We start from the raw sequence: 23,660 nt of genomic DNA on the forward strand, positions 1-23,660 counted from the left end.
TCCATCAATGGAAACACCGGAATAAATATTTTTATGACATACTCAAATACAACAAGTTCTGTATAAGAAAAAGTTCCAGTATAGTTACTAAAATAACAATCACCTTACTCAACAATCATTAATTATTACAGCATTTCCCAGAATGGTTGAGGGCCAATGTTCTTCATTCAGTTTGAAAATAGTTCCTGGTTGTATGATGTCTATATTAGTCCTGAGAAACATATCATTTGATAGAAAATATAATTTTTCATTTGTTAAGATAACAGGAAAAAGCATGATTTCCAGTTGAAAATTCTGCATTAGTAAAACAAATTTATAGATATTTTGGAATCCAGTTAGCTAGGGAGTAGCTCATTTTGTAATTAGATAATCGGAAAAACAAAGCCAAATGAATCAGGATATGTGCAAATGTGTATGTGAGAAGAAAGTAGGTATATAGTTTAAAATAACACTGATGAAATTTCAAGACACAGAAACAATGAAATGTAGATATTAAAATGTGTTTAATCTTCTATATTTTAACATCTTATCTCAAATAAGTTTGCATCATTTGCTTTTTTAACAAATTAAGAAAACATAAACTGGGATGAAATATTTCTGGTAACAAAACTATATTGTAGTGAGTTTATAATATGCATTCTTTGACTCTCTGGGAAGTATTCTTTGCATTTGTCTATCCTTTTAGAGAGCCACAAAATTTTGCCCATATCAATGATGTGAAAATACATGGAAAATGAACTAGAATTTCTTTAGAACTTTTGACCAAATCCTTAGAAGAAACTAGTTAAGGAAATATATTCTCAGCTAATAAACACTTGAATTTTGCAGCAAATTTTAATCTTGGAAATCTCCCTTCATAAGGAGCAAGAGAACAAAAAACAAAATAAATAGAATAGAGTTTAAGAATATCTCTTGAGTGCCTGGAGGACAACACTCCCCTGAAATGAATCAGCAAGGTTGTAGAAGAACCCAGGATCGGTTTCTATCTGCTTAGCATGCTGAGTTTGGGTGACTACATTTTTATTGTGAATATTCTTATGAAACCAATTGAAACTAGGTCACAGAATGCCAGTTGTAAACCATCTTGTTTGTGAGGTTATTTGAGAAAAAAACTCTAATTGTTATCGTTGCGAAACGGCACATTCTACTTTTAGCCTTAACTTTCAAACAGATGCCCAGAGCAGTTCAGCTATTTTTTAGGCCACATTGCTATGAGTATAAGGAAGAAGGAAAGGCCTTTCAAAAAAAAAAAAAGAAAGAAAGAAAGAAAGAAAGGAAAAAACCATCTATATACCACATAATAAAAGTTAGTTGCTATTACAATGGCCCTTCTTTGTCATTCACTGGTTTATAATCCTTTCTCTAGGTTGGCAAGAATAGAAGCAGGGTCACAAAATGAAAGTCTGGGTCAGTCACTGTAGTGTTCATGCTATAGGCATTCATCCTGTTATCTGACTCTAAAATTCTAAATATGGACAGATTCCCTGTCTCACACTGTATTTGTGTCTCCTAGTGGTAGGGCAAAGCCTGGATAGAAATAGCAAAAAACATCCACTTCTTAGCATTGGAACCTATTAACTCATTAAAAATAAAACTCTAATCAAGACACTTATATACATCTTAATTGATTATGTTCTCATGTTTTAATGGCAAATGATAATAAATTTATTCTTGTTACTTTAATGGTCATGTTTTCCTGAACATTGCACTACCATCCTCTGATATTTACATGGTTGTAACACTTGAAATTCCTCAGTTGCACTTCTAACATGTAAAGAGCTTGGAAGTCATTATTCCCATTCTCAAGACAAGAAAATCTGAAGAAACAGAAAATCAAATATTTTCATGGATCCATCAGAGAATTGAAGTCACAAAGCAAACCACCATACTAAAATTTGGAAAGAGACAAATAAGCAAATGTAGAGAATCCCAGTGGACACATGTTTACCTGGAGCAAAAGATACCGGAACCACAAAATAGTAGTAATACTGTATTGATAATTTTGACACGTTACTGGAGGCTGAGTAAGGACTAGCATGACAGTGAGAATTTCTGGAAGTTACTATTTGAGGAAAGTCTTTAAACTTCTGTGGATTCTACCTCCAGGAATTATTAGGAATGACCCAACTTCAGCTTCCTCTAACCTTTCTGTCTTACTCAAGTGAGAAAAAAAGGTAAGATTATTTGTAGCGGTCAAAGTCCAGGGACACAGGCCCTCTAAAAGACTAATAATTAATAATACGATTATATAATGCTCCCATCCCCAACACATTACCCCACATCAACAGTGGATTATGGCAGAAATTGCTGAGGGACAAAGACAATTTAAGGAGCTCTTAAAGAGACCCAAGGAAAATGGGAGATTAAAAACTAGGACACTAGATCAATTGGAAACCTCTGGCAGCTACAGCTACAGTAAATAGTAAACATAGCCCAGCTCCTAGAAAGTTTAACATAAAATTTCACGCTATGTGACTATTATAGTTGGAGACTTCAACACACCTAATTCAGTAATGGATAGATTAGCATGTAGAAAATCAACAAGAATATAGTTGAACTGAAAAGCAGCACCATTAATCAACTGGATCTAACTGACATTTATAGAATACTTCATCTAACAGCCAAATACACATTCTTCTCAAGCTCACATGGAATATTCATGGAGATTAATAAACTTGAACAAATGTAAAGAATACAAATCACACCATGTTCCCAGACTACAATGGAATTAAACTAGAAATCAATAACTGGCTGAAAATAGCTGGAAAATTCAGAAATATTTAAGAATTAAACAATGCAATTCTACACAACACATAGGTCAAAGAAGATAGCTCTAGAGAAATCTAAAAATAAACTAAATAAAAATAAAAATAAAACATATGAGATGCAGTGATAACAATGATTAAAAGCAAATTTATAACATTAAATACATTTATTTAATAAGAAGGAGGATCTAAAATCTTCCTAACTTAATAACCTAAACTTTTATTTAACGAAACTATATGAAGAAGAGCAGTTTAAGCAGAAAAGAAGCAGAAGAAATAACAATCATGGCAGAAATTAATGAAATTGAAAACAGGAAATCAATATGGAAGAGGAAATCTACAAAACAAAAAGCTGGCTTTTTGAAAAGATCGATAAAATAGGTCAGCCTCTAGTCAGGTTAACCAAGAAAAAAAGTAATAAGATAAGCATTACCAATATCATAAATAAAGAAAGAGTCATCATCATTGATTCCATAGATATTAAAAGAACAATAAATAATATAAAGAGCAATATTTATTATTAAAAATAAATGTTATTACATTATAATGTTATGAACAACTCTTAGCACTTCAAAACTTGAAATCATTTTATAAAATATGTTTCTGTCCATCTTGGCCAAGATTGATTGTTCTGAATATAAACCAATACATAGAAAATATTTATTGAGCCTTTATTATATGCCAATCTATCTTTGTTTCTGAAGACGATGACAATGAACACAACATAAAAACATTCTTCCTTACATTGAGCTTATATTTACTTATTGCCTAAATATATAATTTTAGAACTGATGAGAATGCAGAATGTTTTTCTTCCTTGCTTCCACCTTTGATTCTTAACTTTATGATCTGATCTTAAATATGTTATATCATACTTTTTTGGTTCAAAACTCTTGACTTTCTAGCTCAGAATACAAGTAAATACCATTAAAAAGTCCCTGCATGATGTGACCCTGCCTCTCCATACTATAGTAACCCTTGGCTTTTGCTATCCTTCTCTTTATTCACTCAGTTTTAGTCATTCTTGTTTTAGGACATTCTTGTTGTTCAGTTAACCTGGAATGCTCTTCAGTCAGACAGATGTATGGCAGGTTCCCACATTCAAATATGTTTTCAAGTCTCTGCACAAATATGTCTTTATTGTTGAAATCTCCTAAGATCACCCTATATAAAATATCAAACTCACTGTCATTATCACCCTTACTCTGCTTTTATTTTCTCTATGGAAATGATCCCCATTTGATATAATATATGTTATATATTTTATTGCCTATACATATTCACCCACACCCACTAGAATATAAGCTGCATGAGAGCAAAGAGTTTGTTTAGTTAATTACCACATTACCAACATTTAGAACAATGTCTGATACATAGTAGATATGCAATAACAATTTAGTAAAGGAATAGACTTTCAATTTTTAAAAGATGCATGTATTCTTCTATTTTTGTATTTTTCAAACTTGTGTAATCATAAGAATCACCTGGAGCAATGTTAAAAAATCAGACTCTTGGGCCTACCATTAAACCACTAAAATTAGAATCTCTAAAAACTGATAAGGGATTGAGACAGATTTAAATTTCAAGGCTCTAAGCTACTAAATATGACACCCAGAATAGATAAGCTTTTGTTTTGGACACTTTTAGAATACTTTGGATACAACTACTAAGGGGAGACAATGATTCTGAAATATAAAATAGATATGTTGGGGAGCAAAGGGCAAGAAGTGTCCAGAAAATAGAAAAATATGGACAAGTGAGCACAGTCTTGTAGTAAATCTTGGAATAAATCTGGAGATGAGCAAAGTACCTGGAGGTTGGAACCTGCAAAGACAGATGAACAGTGAAAAATACCAAAAGAGAATTGACCAAAGGACTTATACCAGGAATGTCTCATATTTTTAATGTAAAACCTCTACATTGACTGAGAACTTAAATGAATTGTTCTACAAATACAGATACTATGAGAAAAATCCAGGGGAAATGTCTATTTCACATCTGAATTTCACAATGCAGAAAGAAGTTAGTGGACTGAGGCATGAGTGAGACTGGGAGCCACTGAAAGCAGACATCTCAGGTAAGATGATGGATTTCAGAATATGGACCTTTGTATCAGTTATTGCTTGATTAGAAAATCAGACCAGCTATGAGAGATACATTGGTCTCATTGAAGAGATTCAACCTTATATGATCATGGGAATTTGGTTAAGCATTGTTTATAAGTCTGCTGCCTCTGTGTCATATGCTTTGTCAGATGAATTGAAAATCACGCAGGGAAGGACATTTCGAAAATGTAGTTCTAATTTAGAGATTTTGATGTAATACAAAGCCACCAAGGTCTGTAACTCTAACTGCTGGATGAATAGCTATCCCAAACAGTAGTGCAAAAATAACATTTATTTTTATTATCTCTTACAGTTCTGGAGGTTGATTGGGCTTGGCTAGGTGGTTCTTGCTCTCATATTTCTCATGCAGTTGTAGTCAGTGGTGGTAGGTCTAGAGTCATTTTGAAGGCTGTCTGACTCTCAGTTGTCTGGCAGACAATGATGTCAAGTCATCTGGCCCTTATCTATTGCTATAGGATGAAATGGAACTATGTTATTTGCATTTCATCACAGAGACATGGTTGGTTTTCAAGGCAAATATGTGAAAGAGAGGGAGGCAGAAGCTGCATCACCTTTTAAGACATAGCCTTGAGAGTTATACATAATCTTTGTGCCACATTAGTGAGTGTATTAATCAGGGTTCAACCATAGAAACAGAACCAGTGGACAATAAATAATAAAAGATTATTGAAAGTGTGAAGAAAGAGAAAAATTCCTATTTCTCTCTTCTGCTTCTTTTAGCTGGCCAAATAATCACAGCCACAAGAGACAGATTGAGAAGAGAAAATCAAATTTAATTTTATGAATACAGGAACCCCACATACATGGGTCAGAGATCCCACATACATGAAGGGTTCAAAGTCACAAAGAGAAATTGAGGTATGTAAGACATTCTGAGCTAGGGATAAGATAATGTACCTTAGGGGTTCAGAAGGTAACTGCAGGGAGAGTATATGTTCAGTAATTACTAGTTTGCCCTGCCATAGAAAGGTAAAAAGTCACGAAACAAGTTTCTCTTGAACTCACAGGTCTCAGTTGCCTTTAGCTCGAAATAATCTGCATACCACTGAGGCATATCTTGGGATGGCTTGCTCTGAACCCTCACAAAAAGTATTGGCTTACATAATTTTAGGGGCTGTGTAGGCAAGTTCGAGAACCATAGGATAGGCCATCAGGAAAAACAAGCTGAAATTCTAAGATATTACTGAAGCAGTTGCATACAGGCAGACCTTTCTCAAGAAGCTTTAGATCTGCTCTTAAGGCCCCCCAACTGATTGAATCAAGTTCACCCTGTTTATCTAAGATGATCTCCCTGATTTAAAGTCAAACACGTATGGATTTTACATTTACAAAACCCCTACACAGCATACCTAGATTAGGTAACCTGAAGAAGTTGACACATAAATTGATTGTCATAATGAGTTATGAAGACAAGACAAACTTCAAGACAAAGAGAGCAATGTCAAAGAATTTGCAAACATATTCAAAATCGCCACATACTAGTTTCAATATATATTTTTTTAATCTGAAAGGACATGCATAATTTCAGTGACATTAAAATATTTGTGTATGTATATACACATATATATGTATATACCTTATAATATGTTAATATACTGCTCCTATATCTATGCACAGCAAAACACTGTAAGAGTTAGGCCTTAGAATCATGTCTGAATAATTTATTTTCATTATGGATCTTTCTATAGTTTCTATATTGCTATATTGCTAGAATGAGTATATATATGTATATATACACATATATATATATCTCCTCAATAATATCATGTAGATTATTAACATCTTTCTAGAGTCCAAGTTATTGTCCTTAGAAATATTTTAAAAACTTTGAACAATCATATTTATATAATAGCATATAGCTTTTTGTATTACAAACCCAAACTTTATTTTCTTAAGTCACAATAAAGTAAGACTGTGTCTCTTTCATCACTACTTCCTGCCCCTTCTTATGAATTCTCACTCTCCTCTCATCTCACACTCAGCACTACAGTGTGGATAGACAAATCTACAGTTTCTGTTTTAAGGGAGTAGATGAATAAAGTGCAACCTGAGGTAATCAAATTTCACAGAATTGCTGCTATATGAAAATGACAGCCACATCTTCAGTCACATCCATTTTGAAATTTAAGTTCATGCTGAGAGTCTTTACCTAGCTCATTGATACATGAATAGAACTACTCAAGACAAGTTAATGAGCCACATAAAATGAAAATAGAGGGCAGAGTTAACATGAAAATTAGTTTAATCTGCGGGTCTTATAGATGAGAACCTTGATGGCAGCTTTAGGCTGCATCACGCACTAAGTTAGATGTCTTAGAAAACCCCATGCCCATTTTTAGATCACCAGCAAATAGCTTGATGAGAGTCTCGTGGCATTGATAGAATCAGATCATTTTCCCATGTTCTTCTGTTTTTATGCTTTGCATTGTCTAGTTTGGTTTTGCCTAAACATGTATCTGTTATACATAATTATTTTTTGTTCTTTCAAAATAATACCTTTAAAATAACATGTATAAAGATTAATCTAATTAAAATAGATGAAATGGATTAACACATTTTGACTCAGCAAAATGCTGACTTTATGTGGAAGAAATTAATTGAAGTCTCGGGTAGAGACTTACTGATATATCTAAGATCTCTTTCAATGCTGATCACCAGCCTTGGAGAGTCTGTTCTCAGAACTTTAGATACAAATGATTAGATTCAGCCAATGGCTATGTGTGAAAAACAAGCTCAGAGCAGTTTCAACCTTCAGCTGAGAGTTTCTCCCAGAGAAAGCTTATCCTGGCAAAAACACATGAAACGTAGGTCAAAATGCATAGTGTCCTATTGTTTTTTGCCATTACTGTTAAGCCTTCAAAAAGAACATTTGTTTTCAAAGTTTCTTTTCCAAGGAATTTAATACTAATAAAATAATATGTTCTTTATTCAAGAGTGGCCCACTGATTTAGGAAATTAAGCCAAAGACCTCTAACCACGCAGCATTACCAGTGACAACATATGAGGTTAAATCATAAAACTTAGAATTCCACATTATAGTATGAATTTCAAGCATCTATTGAATACTCGACTGAACAAGAAATAAGAGGAAATAATTTATGTGGGAATTTGTTAAAACATAACAGTTATTTCCAATTTTAACTTACTTAAATCTACTTAAAGAGCAAACTACTAGCAGCTTTAGCCAAGAGAGTCTATTTTTAGTGCAATCAATCTATATTAAGAAAACTCCAGTTTACAAGACATGAAAGACAAGAGGCTCACTATACTCTGTGCTGGTCAGACCACTTGCCCCTGTGGGAACCACCATATTTTAAGAGTGACATACATATATGTGAGTTGTTGGAAGTGTTCTTGGTATCATATGTTATGGATAATTAATGATGATTCTGGTGCTGTTTACTCTGAAAAAAATTCTTAGAGGATGCAGGACAACATTTCTCAAATATGCGAAAATTTGTCATGGGAAAGTGAAATAAGACACTGTGAGCGTAAATCTATAAAGCAAAAACAAGTGAGTAAATATTACAAAGAAGGTTTTGCTCAATGTAAGAAATAGCAATTAGTCTTATGTAACCCTGGATATGTCTTTATAAGAGGTAATGAAGCTTCTCATTTTACTTTCTACTTACAATTTTTATTAATAAGGACAAAGACTCTCACTAGATCACCATTTCATCAACTCTGCATGCATTAGCAAAAAATTTAAGAGTGTCATTTTGGTTTAATAGGAAGTGGACTCACAAAGGTCCTTTTAGAAACTAAGCGATGTGTAAGTAGAAACGTATCAGTAGTTATTTCGCTATGATTGGAAATATTGAGAGTGGATATTAGTCGCTAGTGAACTGATAGAGGAGCTTTTTGTGCTTGATGGAATGTTGAGTTATATCCTCTTAGGAATCCTTATGTAATGCTAAGATTTTTACAGCCTTAATAAAGAACACTAAAGTAGGATTCAAGAGAGCTGGGTTTTACTATTGCCTTTCATTATTTGACCATAGAAAATTATTTAGCCTCTTTGGTTTTCATATTTCCCAAATGAGAGAACCACATGATAGTTAAGGTTCCTTTTAATTCTTTTTTCCTGGCTCTATTGAGATATTATTGATGTATAATATATATAAATTTAAGATGTACAATGTGATAATTAGATACATGTATATATTGCAAAATGATTGACAACTAGATTAGTTAACTCCTCCACCCTTTCATAAAATCAAGATTTTGTGTGTGTGTGTGTGTGTATGGTAACAGCATGTAAGATTTACTCTCTTAACAGCTTTCAAGTATATAATATAGTATTTGTTAATTATAGTCACCATGCTGTGCATTAAGTCTCCAGATCTTACTCATCTTATATCTGAGAATTTAAATCCTTTGAGTGACATCTTCCCATTTCCTCTCCTCCCCAGCCCCTGGCAACCACCATTCGACTTTCTATGTCTATGAATTTGGCTTTTTTTAGTCCACATATAAGTGAGAATATGCAGTAGTTGTCTTTTTCTTTCTCAATCGTTTCACTTAGCATAATGCCAAGGTCCATCCATGTTGTCTCAAAAGGTGGGATTTCCTTTTTTATGGCTGAATAATATTTCATTGTGTGTGTGTGTGTGTGTGTGTGTGTGTAAACATATATATTTTCTATATATACATCTTCTTTGACTATTTACCTATTCATCCATTGATGGAAACTTAGATTATTTACACCTTTCAACTATTGTGAATAATGCTACAATAAACATTGGGGTACAGATATCACTTTGAGATTGTAATTTTATTTCCTTTGAATATATACACATAAATTCTATAGAATTTATGTGTATATATTCGTCATATAATAGTTCTATTTTTTTTAAATTTTTTGAGAAACCTCTACACTGTTTTCATAATGACTGCACCAATTTATATTCCATCTAACAGTGCACAATTTTCTCCACCGTCTCACCAACACTTGCTATTTCTTGTCTTTCTGATAATAGCCACCTTAAGAGCTGTGAGGTAACATTTCACTGTAATTTTGATTTGAATTTTCCTGTTAATGACACTGAGCATCTTTTCATGTACCTGTTGGTCATTTATACATTTTCTTTGGAAAATGTCTATTCAAGTTATTTGCCCATTTTTTAATCAGACTGTTTGTTTTTTCTTTGACACTTAAAAAAAGATTTTATATGCAAAAATAACGAACACTGTTGTAAGTCAGCAGGAGAAAACATTGCTTAATGGATGAAATAGATTAGGATAGTCTAATATGCATAAAATATCATGCTCACTGAAGTTCTCTAATGAGGTAGAGTTGATGTGGGATTTGAAGAACAGCTAGGGTTTAAATATGAAGAAAATTTTATATTAAAAGTAAAGTAAGGACAAATACAGATTATTGGCGGTGAGTGAATTTGGAAATAGTGAAAAAACTTCCAGTGGGATACACGGGCCAAATAGACGGTACAGTAAAGCTACCTTACATGGCAGAAGTCAGGAAATTAAGCTCAGTGGGTCAATTCTATCCTGTTTTTGTAAATAAATTTTATTGGATCCCAGCCACACCATTTGTTTACTTATTGTTTACAGCTGCTTTCAATTCCACAATTATGATAGAGATCCTGTGGCTGGAAAAATTCTAAAATATTCACTACCTTACCCATTAAGGAAAAGTTTGCTGACCCCTGCTGTAAGGAGTCATTATATGGCTTGGCCTTAGAAAGAAAAAATAGAAATAGCTTATCTGTGAAAAACCCTCAAAGGATTTTCTCCCTAGCAGTGATTCCTTGTTCTTTATTATTTTGGAGAGGAGTCATATGATCACAGTTAGAATATAAAAGACAATAATGATTCAGTCAAAAAGCAAGAAGATCTTAGTGATTTACAGCAGCTAAATCTCTTTCTCGGGAATAAGAAGGTTGATTTACAATTTATGTAAATGACAGTAATTTGATACCTGCAGTATATGATATTTTGTATGACTTCAAGTATTATTTCATCTTCAATATTCAACAATAAATCTAGCTATAGCTGTAAGGATTAGGAGAACGGTTAACTATATAAGTAAATATGCTGTACCTGGTAGATGGAAGATATATTAGAAAGTCTACATTTTTCTCTAATACCTCATTTTTCCTTTATTCATCTACTCATTTATTTCTTCTTGGCCAAAAAAGAAATTTACTTCAAAAAGTTATATTGTTGAAAAGTATAGTGAATGCATAACTCACCAAAATTAGACAATTCAAAGATAAGGCTGTTTCTAACTCATACCCAATTTCCCATTGACTTGTGCCTCTTTTCTTTTTTGCATAGCAGAAGTCAGGAAGAGTTATGCCATAAGTCAGGTTAACTTAACACCTGATGACTAAGGTCCACGTGATTGGTGAAAAGTATTGCTATCCATAAAGCACATTTAGTTTCAAATCTTATTAGCCTGTAAACATAATGATACCATTACTATATCAATGTGATTCTAAAATTGCTTTTTAGGATTTTTGTTATTCAGTACTGAGATAAAAATTTTTGAATCAATTGGACTTTCATCGAAATTGCTTGGGAATCGTGAGTAAATCTCTTCACTGGAGTACTGAGAACAAGATAAGAAAAAATTGAGATATTGCCTGGAGATTTGAAGATGACACTATTTTTTTCTTCTCTCTCTCCACTGCTCCTTTGACTTTATGTCTTCCCAATGCCTTTGGGTTTGACCTGGAATCAGACAGGTGGGAGCTTAATTACTGGTTTGTGTGTGATGGGCAATGATTTTATCAGTATCTCAACCTCGGTTTTCACAACTGTAAAATGAAGCTAATAATCTCTCTCAAATAGCTGCTAAGAAATTTAAATAGTAGCCTAAGGAATCACAGTAGTCACACTTTCTCATACACACATTTTCTATGTTGATGTTATAGAATCTATTTCTTATCATACAAGAATCTACTCAGAACAAGCTTTCATCACCTTACTAAGTATCGCATGTTCCAGAGGGAGTGGTGACAATTGCCAATGCTTGGAAGGTAATTAAAATGATTAAATAGCTGCTCTGATTCCAGACAGGTCACTGGCCAGACTGAAAAGGCATAGCGCATTGTATGGACAAGGCAAGTAGCTGCTTGAAGAGGGAATCCCCTAATATTGATATCCGACTCATTTATTTAAATCTGTTCTACAGATAAACATATCAAGTCAATGTTTCTCGAATGAGAGTTTAAACCACAAGCTAACCCTGAATGTAAGAGGTAGAAAATGTTATTTGAAAATATGTGACCCAGATAACTTTCTTATCCCTTTACTTTCATCCTGTTAGAAATATATAAAAATAAAATATCTCTAAAATAATACACATGCACACATATTTCCTGCTCAAATGATGTGACCACTATCAGTTTTTAGGAAGAAAGCTCCTCTCCAGAAGCTGTACAGTTGACCTAAATTGGCAGTGATTGAGAAGTTTATTCTTATTAAAGCATAAATATACGACTTCCATTATTCTAGGAGAAGAATATATCGAGACTGATAAATAATTTAGAATAAGATTTTAACTTAATTAAAACATTCTTTGTATCATTTATCTAATATATGATGGCCATCCCAGAGGTTTAAGGTATAATCACATTTGTATATTTCCCTAAGGATTTATAACCTTGAAAAATATCCACACATTAACTCAGATTTTTGGACCGCTTCTTGACAGCTACATTTCTCTTACATCAATATCTTACACACATGCAATGACACACACACACACACACACACATATACACACACACATAACACAATATGGACTACTATATTTGTGTAATCTCAGAAATAATAGTTCAGTTAAGCTTAGAAGTGAAACTTTTCTCTTTTCATATTCTCTTTCTGACATCAAGTGAACTAAACACAGAGAAAAGTCAAAATCATCAGGAGGAAGATGGTATATTTGTGAACATCTTGCATGCCGAACTCTAGTATTCTCACTCATGGTTTGTATTTTATACTTCTCCCAAATTTAGATCTTTAACTTCAGAAAGATGTCGTTGTGAATTAAATTAGTCTAATTGCCCTGAAAATGTTCATTATTGGCACACTTGCATTGTAAGGGATATTTCCATTGTTATAAAATTTCAAATACATTTTGAACATAATTCATGGCTCAACTCTTTATAGATAATTCTATTCTTTCCACATAACCTGATAAAGACCTCTATAAAAATTTTCAAGTATCTAATGTTTCATCCATATCATCAATTTAATCCAAAACATATTTTTCCTGCAAATTGCTTTTAATTCAACATTATGTTTATGAGATCATTTCATATTACATATACATCTATTTTGTTTGTTTTCCCCAAGCTATGATTTATGTTTTTATTTTCTCTAAAATGCCTTTTAATGTACAGAAATTAAAAATCCAATGCCGTTAATCAGTTATTTTCTTTATATCTTATGTGGGAGGTTTTTTTTCGCCTTATTTAAACAATCTTTTAATAATGTGAGATCATAAAGCTTTTCATGATCCATCTATATTTCTCATGGAATTTACCTGTTTTTAGGGATACAGTAAGGCAGGTGTACAATTTCATTATTCTTTTGTCCATACAAGTAACCATTGTCCCACACCATTCTTTCCCTATTGATTTGTAATGCACAATTTCAGGTTTAATTACTACACATCTATAATAACTCTTGCTACTTAGTACAGCAAGGCTTTACCTGATTTATTCTTCAAAAATTTTTGGTCATTCTTTGCCCTTCATTCTTTTACATAAATTTAGATTTCTCTTGCCAGTTTCTATGAAAAAAAAAAAAAACTGTTGGAAAGTCTATTGGAATTTCATTGAATCGATGGACCAATTTGGAGAAAAACCAATGCTTTTATGATAGCATGTCTTCCTACCTATATAGAGGTTTATCTCTATAATGTCTGTTTTCAAATGTCTTTTAATTTAAGTTTTGTAATTTTTCTATAAAGATTTCATGCCTCTTTTTCTAAGATTTATTCATAGTTCTTTCTTTTTTTTAACTTATTTATTTTTATTATGGTGACATTGGTTAATGAAATCCAGTAAGTTTCATACGTACAATTCAACAGTAAGCTGTATATATATATGTGCGTGTGTGTATGTATATATATATATATGTATATATATATATATATATTACATTGTGTGTATACCACTCATAGTTAGATTCCTTTCTGTTACCATGTATTTGACCGCTTTTACCCATCTACCTCTCCTCTCCCCTCCCCCGCCTTCTGATAATCACTAGTCTATTGTCCATGGCCATGACTCTCTGTTCTGTTTGTTGCTTTTAGGTTTATATCCCACATATAAGTGATATCATGTGATTTCTAACTTTTTCTATCTGGCTTATTTTGTTTAGCATGATTATCTTGAGGTCTATCCATGTTGTCATCGCAAATGGCAGTATTTCATCTCTTCTTATGGCTGAGTAATATTCCATTGTATATATGTACCACAGCTTCTGTAGCCAATCATCTATCGTAGGATATTTCGGTTGCTTCCATGTCCTGGCCACTGTGAATAATGCTGCTATGAATATTGGTGTTCAAATATCTTTTCGGATGTGAGTTTTCAAGTTTTGGGGGTAAATACCCAGTAGAGGGTATTATAGTAGATCAATTCTTAGTTTTTGAAGGAATCTCCATACTGTTTTCCATAGTGGCTGTACCAATTTGCAGTCTCACCAGCAGTGAATGAGGGTTCCTTTTTCTCTGCATCCTCTCCAACACTTGTTATTACTTGTCCTGTTGATTATAGATGTTCTAATAGGTGCGAGATGGCATCTCATTGTGGTTTTGATTTGCATTTTCCTAATAGCTAGCAATGACGAGCATCTTTTTATATGCTTGTTGGCCATTTGTATGTCTTCTTAGTAGAAATGTCTCTTCAGGTCCCCTGCCCATTTTTTAATTGAATCATATGTTTTTTTGTTGTTATTGAGTTGTATGAGTTCTTTGTATATTTTGGATATTAGGCTCTTATTGGAGGTATTGCTCGCAAATATATTTTACCATTTGGATGGTTGTCTCTTTACCTTGTTAATGATTTCTTTCTCTGTGAGAAGTTTTTTAGTCTGATATAGTCCCATTCATTTATTTTTGCTTTTACTTCCCTTGCCTTTGAGGTCAAATTCTTGAAATCCTTTTTAAGTCCATGTGTTTAGTTCCTATGTTTTCTTCTATGCATTTTATTGTTTCAGGTCTTATATTCAGGTCTTTAATCCATTTTGAGTTAATTTTGGTGTGTGGTGATAGACAACAGTCTAATTTCATTTTTTCCAGATGGTTTTTCAATTTTCCTAGCACCTTTTATTGAAGAGGCTTTCCTTTCTCCACTGTATGTTTTTGGCTATTTTGTCAAAAATTATTTGCTCATATTAACATGGGTTTACTTCTGGACTCTCGATTCTGTTCCACTGGTCTGTGTGTCTGTTTTTCTGCCAATGCCATGCCATTTGTTTATTTTTGCTTTGTAGTATAATTTGAAGTTGAGTATAGTGATGCCTCCAGCCTCATTCTTTTTTCTCAGGATGGCTTTTGCAAATTGTGGTCTTTTGTGCTTCCATACAAATTTGATGTTTTTTTTGTTTGTTTTATTTTTTTAAAAAAACATATTTTTTTGATTTCACATATAGTGATTTTTTTTTTTTTGCCAAAAAAAATCTTTATTATAGATGGTTTTGTTGTTTGTTTGTTTGTTTGTTTGTTTGTTTTGCCTTTATGTTCTTCCCTTTGGTCTTTTGCCTAGATATTTTCTCTTCCTCCTTCAGTTCACTAAATTTTCCCCTGACTTCCTTGATTTTTGCACCCTTTTACGTTGCAAGGTATATTCCTTAGTCATGGTGCTTATCACATTTTGAACATCACTTTATTTTTCATGTGTAGTTGATTAATGTACAGTTCACTCAGTAGGTTATAATGAACTAAGGGTCCTTGTCTCTTCACACTCACAACTGTAATTCCAGCACCTAGCATATTAACATGCACATTAGAGGTTTTTCAATACATGATTTAGAATTAATAAATGATTTTCAAGTCCCCACAGTATGAAGTAAGCGAATTTGTCAGGTCAAATACATAAAAATGATCATCATTGTATATAAAATATATGGACAGAAATACAAGAAAGGAAACAAAAAAGAAAGAAACCTACCATTCCTGGTGCTTCCCACCTTATAGCATTCAACTCTAATTCTCATCATAAACCTACACCCTTTCTATTATTCTGATTCTCTTTTAACAACTGTGAGACATATGATACAAAGAGTTAAGTAATTGTTTCAACTCTTTCCATCTAAAAAGTGATTAAACTGGGATGTGTAACTAGATCCATTATCTCCAAAGCCCACCCTCTTTTCACCACTCCACGATAAAATTACTTGTAGCTTCATAACCTCTGGTTCCCTCTCAGATCCTGTTCAGCCTTGGCTCTGGTCTCTCATATCTGAAGAATGAGTTATTTGGAAATTGTGAGCATAAACTTATCTTTGACACACATCTTCTTAATTGCGTTTTCTCTTTCCCCATAAGTGGAGCCACAATTTAAATGCCTCTGCAATTGTTGATTACTGCACTTACAATATGCCAGATGTTATCTCATTTGAATTGTGCCCACATGCTGCAGGTGCAAAAGGAAGGCCACAATTGAGTAAATTTGGACTTAAGTATCCCTGTGTTTTCATTTAATCTATATGCTTTGCCATATAAATAATTTTCTTCTATTTTTTTTCAACTTTCTCTTTGCCTAGCAGACTTATTTTATATTACTTTAAAAGTTCCGGAAAGTAAGATTGCGTTCTTATATTTTTCAGAATAAAAAATCTTCTAAAGTAACTTTGCATTTCTCTAGACTACAAAGAGAGTACACTTGCACATTTTTATTTGCACAAATATAATACAGCTAAGCCAATCATGCTTTCCAGACAACAGAACAGTTGATGGGAGGTGGCCATAATATAGCAAAAATCTATAAGCAAATGGATCTAAGGAATCCCACAGTTACTCTTCACTTGTTTTAAGAGATGAGTCCCTTTACACATCCTCTTAATTTTTGTATATGTGTTTTCTCTTCACTCTCTTATACTGTCATGTCCAAAACTTTAAAACTTACAACTTTGTGTGACATCTACAATGGTGTTTCTATTGGCTATTATACCTAAACTAGTAAGGAATGACAAGAAAAAACTGAAACATCCGTAAACTTTTTCATCTTAAGATACATTCTAGGTTATTGTTTTATAACATCTGACCAGCTACTGAATTACTGCATTAAATCCAAGACATGGTCATGCTACTAAAATAAAGGGGGTTAGTTTATCTGCATGCATCAAAGCCAAATGAGACACGAACAGGGGTTTGCAGCAAAGAAAGTAAGGGTTTACTTAAGAAAATAGTGTCAAGCCGGGAGATAGGTGAGGTAGCACTCAAAGACCTGGCTCCCCAGCAGCCTCTAGAGGATGGATTATATAGAGGAAAACTCATTAGTCATGGTAGCTAAGAGAATTGGGGTTGTGGGCTCTACTGATTGGAGGAGGCTAGGGTAGATGGCAGTTGATTATTGCAGCAAGTCCTGAGGTCAGTCATGGCATTGTTCTGTCTAGTTTCCAGGGGATGTGGAAGGAGGGAGGGAGGGAGGGAGGAAGGAAGGAAGGAAGAAGGAAGAAGGGTTGAAGGAAGGAAGGAAGGAAGGAAGGAAGGAAGATGGAGGGAAGGAGAGAGGAAGGAAGGAAGACACAGAATATAATAAATAAATAAATACAGCTGCTTCTTAAATAAATAAAATTAAGATAACCCAATAGCAATATATGTTGGCTAGAGTTATATTATGCCTGGGAAAATGGTTTTATTGGATATCTGTTGCCATGTTTCTACCACAAGGTTCACTGATTCAATGTATTAACATACTATAGATTTCCTTTCTGGAGCTTCTATAGACTTAACCATTGTCTTCCTGGTTCTTGAAATCTGTCACTTCATCTCCTCATCATGATTTCCTCATATTATGCTTTAAGTTATTCACCTAAATAGTTGGAGAAATATTCACTAAACACTACCCTGGGACAGAAGTGAGTAAGTAGTAAACATTTTATGGCAACTTATCTATTATGCACAAGCAACTTCGACATGGCTTTATATCTCCTTTTGCATCGAAATCCCAAGAACAATTCAGGATTTATGATTGTCATTTTTAAAATGATGTAACAGGGAATTGATTTGGTTATATAATTTAACCAAGATAATCCATACTACAGTTTGAAATTTTATGTGTCCTTTTATCATTTTCTTTTCTTACTCTACCTTTTAATTCCATGTAAGTGAGCAAACATATGTTTTCTTTTATTTTTACACTGTTTCTTTATTTAAGAACTGCTTTCTTTATCATCACTACCACCTCATATTTATGTTTATTGAAATGCAGATCACACTTGATGTTTTATTTTGGGTTTTATCACCTACTCTTGCCTGTTAGAGCCCCCAAATCATGGTCTTTCTGCTGGGTATCCATAACAAGAGACAGTATTCATCAAAGCAAGTCAGAAACTTTATTCCATGGCCAAGGAATTGAAAAGGATAATCAAGTGTCCCAATGATTCCTTCCCTGAGTCTGCGGAATTAGGAAAGTATTAAAGGGTCTGGAGCAGCATAGAAGGGTTCAGAGATGCAGAATCCAGAGGGAGGGTGGTGAGTCCTCAGATTTCCAAGGGAGCATGTGCGGTTCCCAGACATGTTTGGAACATGTCTAACCATGCGCGGCATGTCTCATTTTAATGTTAAATCTCCACCTCTGGGTGTAATTTTTAGTATGCTGATGAAACAGTTCATCAAATGGTCACTTACGAAGGGGTCTCCAGGTGTCATCTTAGATTTTTCTGGCTCAAATTGGTTTCTTGGCAGTGGTCCTTGGGTTCATCATGTAACTCCTATTTGCATGCTTAATCAGCCCTGGAATTTCTGCCTTTTCTTGGCAAGTTCAGCCTGCTTTTGTCAGAGGACATGTCAGAATATAAGAAAGTCATAGAAGTTTAAAGATTAACTAATGATGTGGTGACAGTTTTATATATATATATATATATATATATATATATATATCTGCCTCACCATGGACTGATTATATGCTCATTCCAAGTAAGTCCTGCTTGAGAAAGTCCCTCAAGTTTCTTAATTATAGCTAGGATTTAAAGCTTATAAGGGAATGGGCAATAAAAACGAAGGACCAACATCAGAGACTGCAAATTTGGAGCATTGTCTTAATGATTTATTAGGGAAGTAAAGTGGTGTACAATTAGCAGTAACCATTGTAGTAAAAGTCGAGAAGGAAGTGTTTGCTTTTGGGGGGAAGGAAGAAACTCCTTCTATTCTTCTAGGATTTTTTTTGCTGGCCTAATAATTTAATTGCTATAAGACATATTAACAAGAAAGAAACACAAACTTTAATAACGTGTACATAGGAGAAACTCAAAAAAACTGAGTAAGTGACTCTCTGAAATGGCAAATACCATCATCTTAAATTCCATCCTAAGCTAAAGACAAAAGATATTGGAAGTGGAGAGAGTCAGTTAAGGGAAAATATCAGGAAAAGACCAGTAAATAATAAGGTGGTTACACAGATTTAACTTCTTGCCTTCTGCATTGATAAGAGTTTCTAGAGATAAGATAACCCTCCTCTTCTTTATACAGCAAGGGAAACACCCTTACAAATGGAGATTTCCCTTATAAATGTAAATGTTTTTAACAAAGGTACCTTCTTTCAGAGCTTCACCCATGTTTGCTGTTTCTTAAAAACAACAAGCCTAAAATATTCATTAGACCAAGAAGACATAATCTGGGGTGACCAATTCTGCCCCTCTACACTTTGAAGGGAAGACTGCAGTATAATGCTGAGTTTGGCCATGGTAATGTATGTGGTCATAAGAATGTCTAAATCTATAGAGAATTTTTGTAAGGGTTTATTTGAGCCAAAACTGATGAGAGTTGCCAGGAAGCAAAATCTCAAACCCTTCAAGAACAGTTTGGCAGTTTCTTTTATGTATTTGAAATTAAGGAAGGAATATAAGGAAGATTACATAAAAGTGGGAGAGAGCAAGGGAGGGGTTTGGGTACAGGATAGTTACAAAATCATGGGCTTTTTTGAGGGCTGTAAAATTTATTTCAAAGGTGTGTTAACATCCTAGATGTACAAAAACAATAAACAGGGCTTGCTCACGGCAAAGATAAACCTTCTACTAAAAGAAATTATATGCCTTGGTGTGACTACCCACCATGACCTGCCCTTTTAAAAGTTTATGATCATACCACCCCGTGAGGTTACTTTCCCTATAACTCCTTTTTTGTCTACATGTAAAAGACTCACTTTTAACTGTTAAGTTATCTGTTATGAAAAAAAGAAAAAATAGCTTTAGAATATACACACCCACACTGCCATGGAGTTGATTCAAATAGAATGTTTAAAAATGTAAATTGAGGGATTATGTACCTAGCTGTATTATATATTAGCAAAAGTGTGTGGGAAAAATTATATCAAAAACTTGCAATTTATGAACCAGATATTATTCAGTCTCTTTTAAAGAAGCAAGCTCACCTTATTTGATCATGAAGAGAAGGGGACCTAGGTCTCCATAATTCTTTTTTTGTCTATAAAATTTACTGATTATTCTCTGTGTATATATGTTGTTTAAAAAAAAAAAAAACTCAACTGAGTAAATTTGAAGATCTAATTGGCGTTATTAAGAAACTCATGAATAGGGCAGCATCCCATCTAGCAACTAGAAGGGCACTCTCAGGGGTTGTACAAAATGGAAGGTTTTTACAGGAAGAAGGGTGAGGCAAGAGAGCTATTGACAAAATAAAAAAAAAAAAGAAGGAGAAGATAAGTAAATAAAGAAGAAGGAGGAGGGTAAGAAGGAGGAGTGAGGAGGAGGAGGAGAGGAGGAAGAAGAAGAAGAAGAAGAAGAAGAAGAAGAAGAAGAAGAAGAAGAAGAAGAAGAAGAAGAAGAAGAAGAAGAAGAAGAAGAAGAAGAAGAAGAATTAATAATATTATTATTATTATTAATTTTGGGACCAGAATATCTTTTCTTTGGGGTAAGAGAATACAAATATTTTTTATTTGTCTTGTTTTGTTTTATTATGCCAATTGCTTCTTCTTTCTAAGAAGGACGTAGAAGGGCACATGTGACAAGTTGCCTTACTTGTACTTGACCAGAAAATTTCATACTGATTGATTAAGATTATGTTTCTAAGAGAAACTGAAACTGCAGTTAGATCAAATATTAAATCTAGGTTTGATATCATGGGCTTTTAGCATGAGTGATGCCATTTTGGGCTTGTGGTTTTTTCTTTAACAATGTATATATGCCTAGAGATGGAGGATAGAATATTACCTGAGATAAAGCCAGCAGCCCCAATTCTCTTCAATTGACTGTAAGTTCTGTGGCATGTTTTTCTAATAGAGTAGCTGAGGATATCATTTACTCAAATCTTGCCTTTTAAAACTTTGCCATTGTAGCTATGGAAGATAGAGGAGACTAAGTTATAGCAAAATTGAACTAGGACTCTGCAAAGTATGTTTTTAAGCTCAATACCTGCTAGCTACTATTTTGTCATTAATGTCTTCTTCTTTCTAAAAGTTGAAAGTTGAAAAAAAAAATCTAGTTAATTGAAGATTTCATTACTTAAGATTTTATTGCATACAAATAATGATACAATAAGAATATACAAATGAACCTAGCAAATAGAAAACTACAATTATTTTATGGCTCATTGGAAGATAGAAGTATCAAGAAAGGTCCCTGAGGATCAGAATGTACATTGATATTATTCAACATATTCATTAAACAGTCAGTGGAAAATGTAAATAAGTGCACATTCAAATCTGTAATAATAAAATGCTAGAAGCTAAAGATAAATCAAAAATACTGATGCTTAATCAAAAATACCAATGAATCTGAACAGCCAGGGAAATTATTTAGATGAGAAATAGATGAGTTTTAATGGAAAGAATAGTACTATAATGCATTTGAAGAAGACAACACAGCAGAAAAATATAAACTAATAAGGAGTTAAGATACATATGAAGTAATTATAGAGAACACTGCTTTAGTGTATTTGTTGATAAATTAAAAAGTTTAGTGTCACAACAATGAAGAATAATTATATTTTAAATTCCCTAAGTTGAACAATTGGAAAAGGAGAGAAAAATTATAATATCACTTAGCTAGGCAATAAAATTCTGTCTATAAGCTTAATGGAGATTTTACAAAGTTAAGCGCTTCAGGGCAAAGTTGCAACTGTAATAAAGCAGGCAATATTAACTAGCATGGAGATAGCTGTTTGAATAGTTTTGTGTTTAAAATATTGAATTCCCTTATCTCAACTCTGTCCACTCAAAGCTTCCCAACTGGTCACACTTCTGTGACTTTTTTTAAAGTCTTTTAATCTCAAAGCAACATGGCGACTCTTGTTCGGACTCAAGATGCAGTGAAACTTATTTAACAAATCAAAGACCCACAGTAGACTGTTTTGACTAAATAAAACAGAATTTTAATCTCCCAGATATATCGTATTCTCTTACCATAAATTAAGCCACGCTATTTCTAATTTTACAAATTTTGCATTACTGAGAAGAATAAGAAACTATTACTAGAACATACTCAATCGGTTTGTCCCCAGGGAGGCCAATAATAACCAGTGCAATTACTAATTGGTTTCAGTGAAAATACCCCTAATTTGGGAGATTTATAGAACTATATGTAACAATAAGTCCTACTGAGATGGTAGCTTCTATGTCGAATGTTTATAAAATTGGGAAAAACCTGTTTGATAGGGTATAATATAATGGGAGAAGCTTGAGTTGAGCATTTAGAAAATATGAATTCTTATATCAATTCTGACCCATTTGCTCTGTGATCTTGACAAGCCTCTTACTTTCTCTGGGACTGACTAAAATCATGCCAAAAATAAAAAGCCCTACATAAAGATAACATATTACTATCAACATTATTAATATTAATTTCAATAGTATTTATTTATAAACATTATTTCCCAAATAAAATATAAATATTTGTCCAATTAATGTGTTTTTATTAAACTTAACTGGTTTGCCCCTCCAAACTCCTGATACTAAAATTTTAATCTTTTTAACTTACGCAGGTCTCATGAATTTTTCTCTTCCCTCTCTCTGTTTAAGAAAATAATTGTATTTTCTTGAGTCTCTTTCTTTTATGTTCTTTTGAGTTTTTGTTTTGTTTAACTATCTCTCCTGTCCTGGAAAACTCTGTTTATCATCATCACCAATGGTTATAATTTTAAACACTTCCAATAAGTCATTATTACTATCATTTATCATTTTGTATGATAGCCTATTCTGTCATTTACCCAGAAAGGAAAAAAAAAATTAGTATTCACTGTAGATTCTTCATTTTTATTAATGGTGTTTCCTTCTTTACTGCTTTTTGCTGCAGTCTCAGAAGCACTTACTAATTCTGAAACCCTCTCTTGGGTGATTCTCTGAATTGGAAATTGTGACCTTGCGGCTGTACTGATAGATCACGTCTGGTATGCTTTGATTCCATGACTGTTGAATTCCAGAGAAGAGCATCTTTCCTTTGCTCTGGGAAATGCGTTCATCTCAAGGGTGTTTGTTTTCCTTCCGTCGTGGGAAACATTTCATGTTTGTGCACATTCTGGACACCAAATACAACTAGAAACATATGATCAACAATATGCTTATGATGTATTCATATAGGAAGAGAGTTGGGAGAGGTTAAATAGAACATATAA

At 33.3% G+C, this 23,660-nt stretch overlaps 1 long non-coding RNA gene across 1 annotated transcript in view; it reads left to right on the forward strand.

The window, feature by feature from the left end:
* The window catches only part of LOC120583346 (uncharacterized), a 74,423-nt gene that overhangs the window by 23,529 nt on the left and 27,234 nt on the right, over positions 1-23,660 (forward strand). Inside the window, exon 2 of the long non-coding RNA XR_005647774.1 lies at positions 4,724-4,842. This is a non-coding gene — a long non-coding RNA (uncharacterized LOC120583346). The remainder of the gene's footprint in view (positions 1-4,723; positions 4,843-23,660) is intronic.

This window comes from Pteropus medius, unplaced genomic scaffold, assembly GCF_902729225.1.
Source record: "Pteropus medius unplaced genomic scaffold, Ma_sr-lr_union100, whole genome shotgun sequence".
NCBI lineage: Eukaryota > Metazoa > Chordata > Mammalia > Chiroptera > Pteropodidae > Pteropus > Pteropus medius.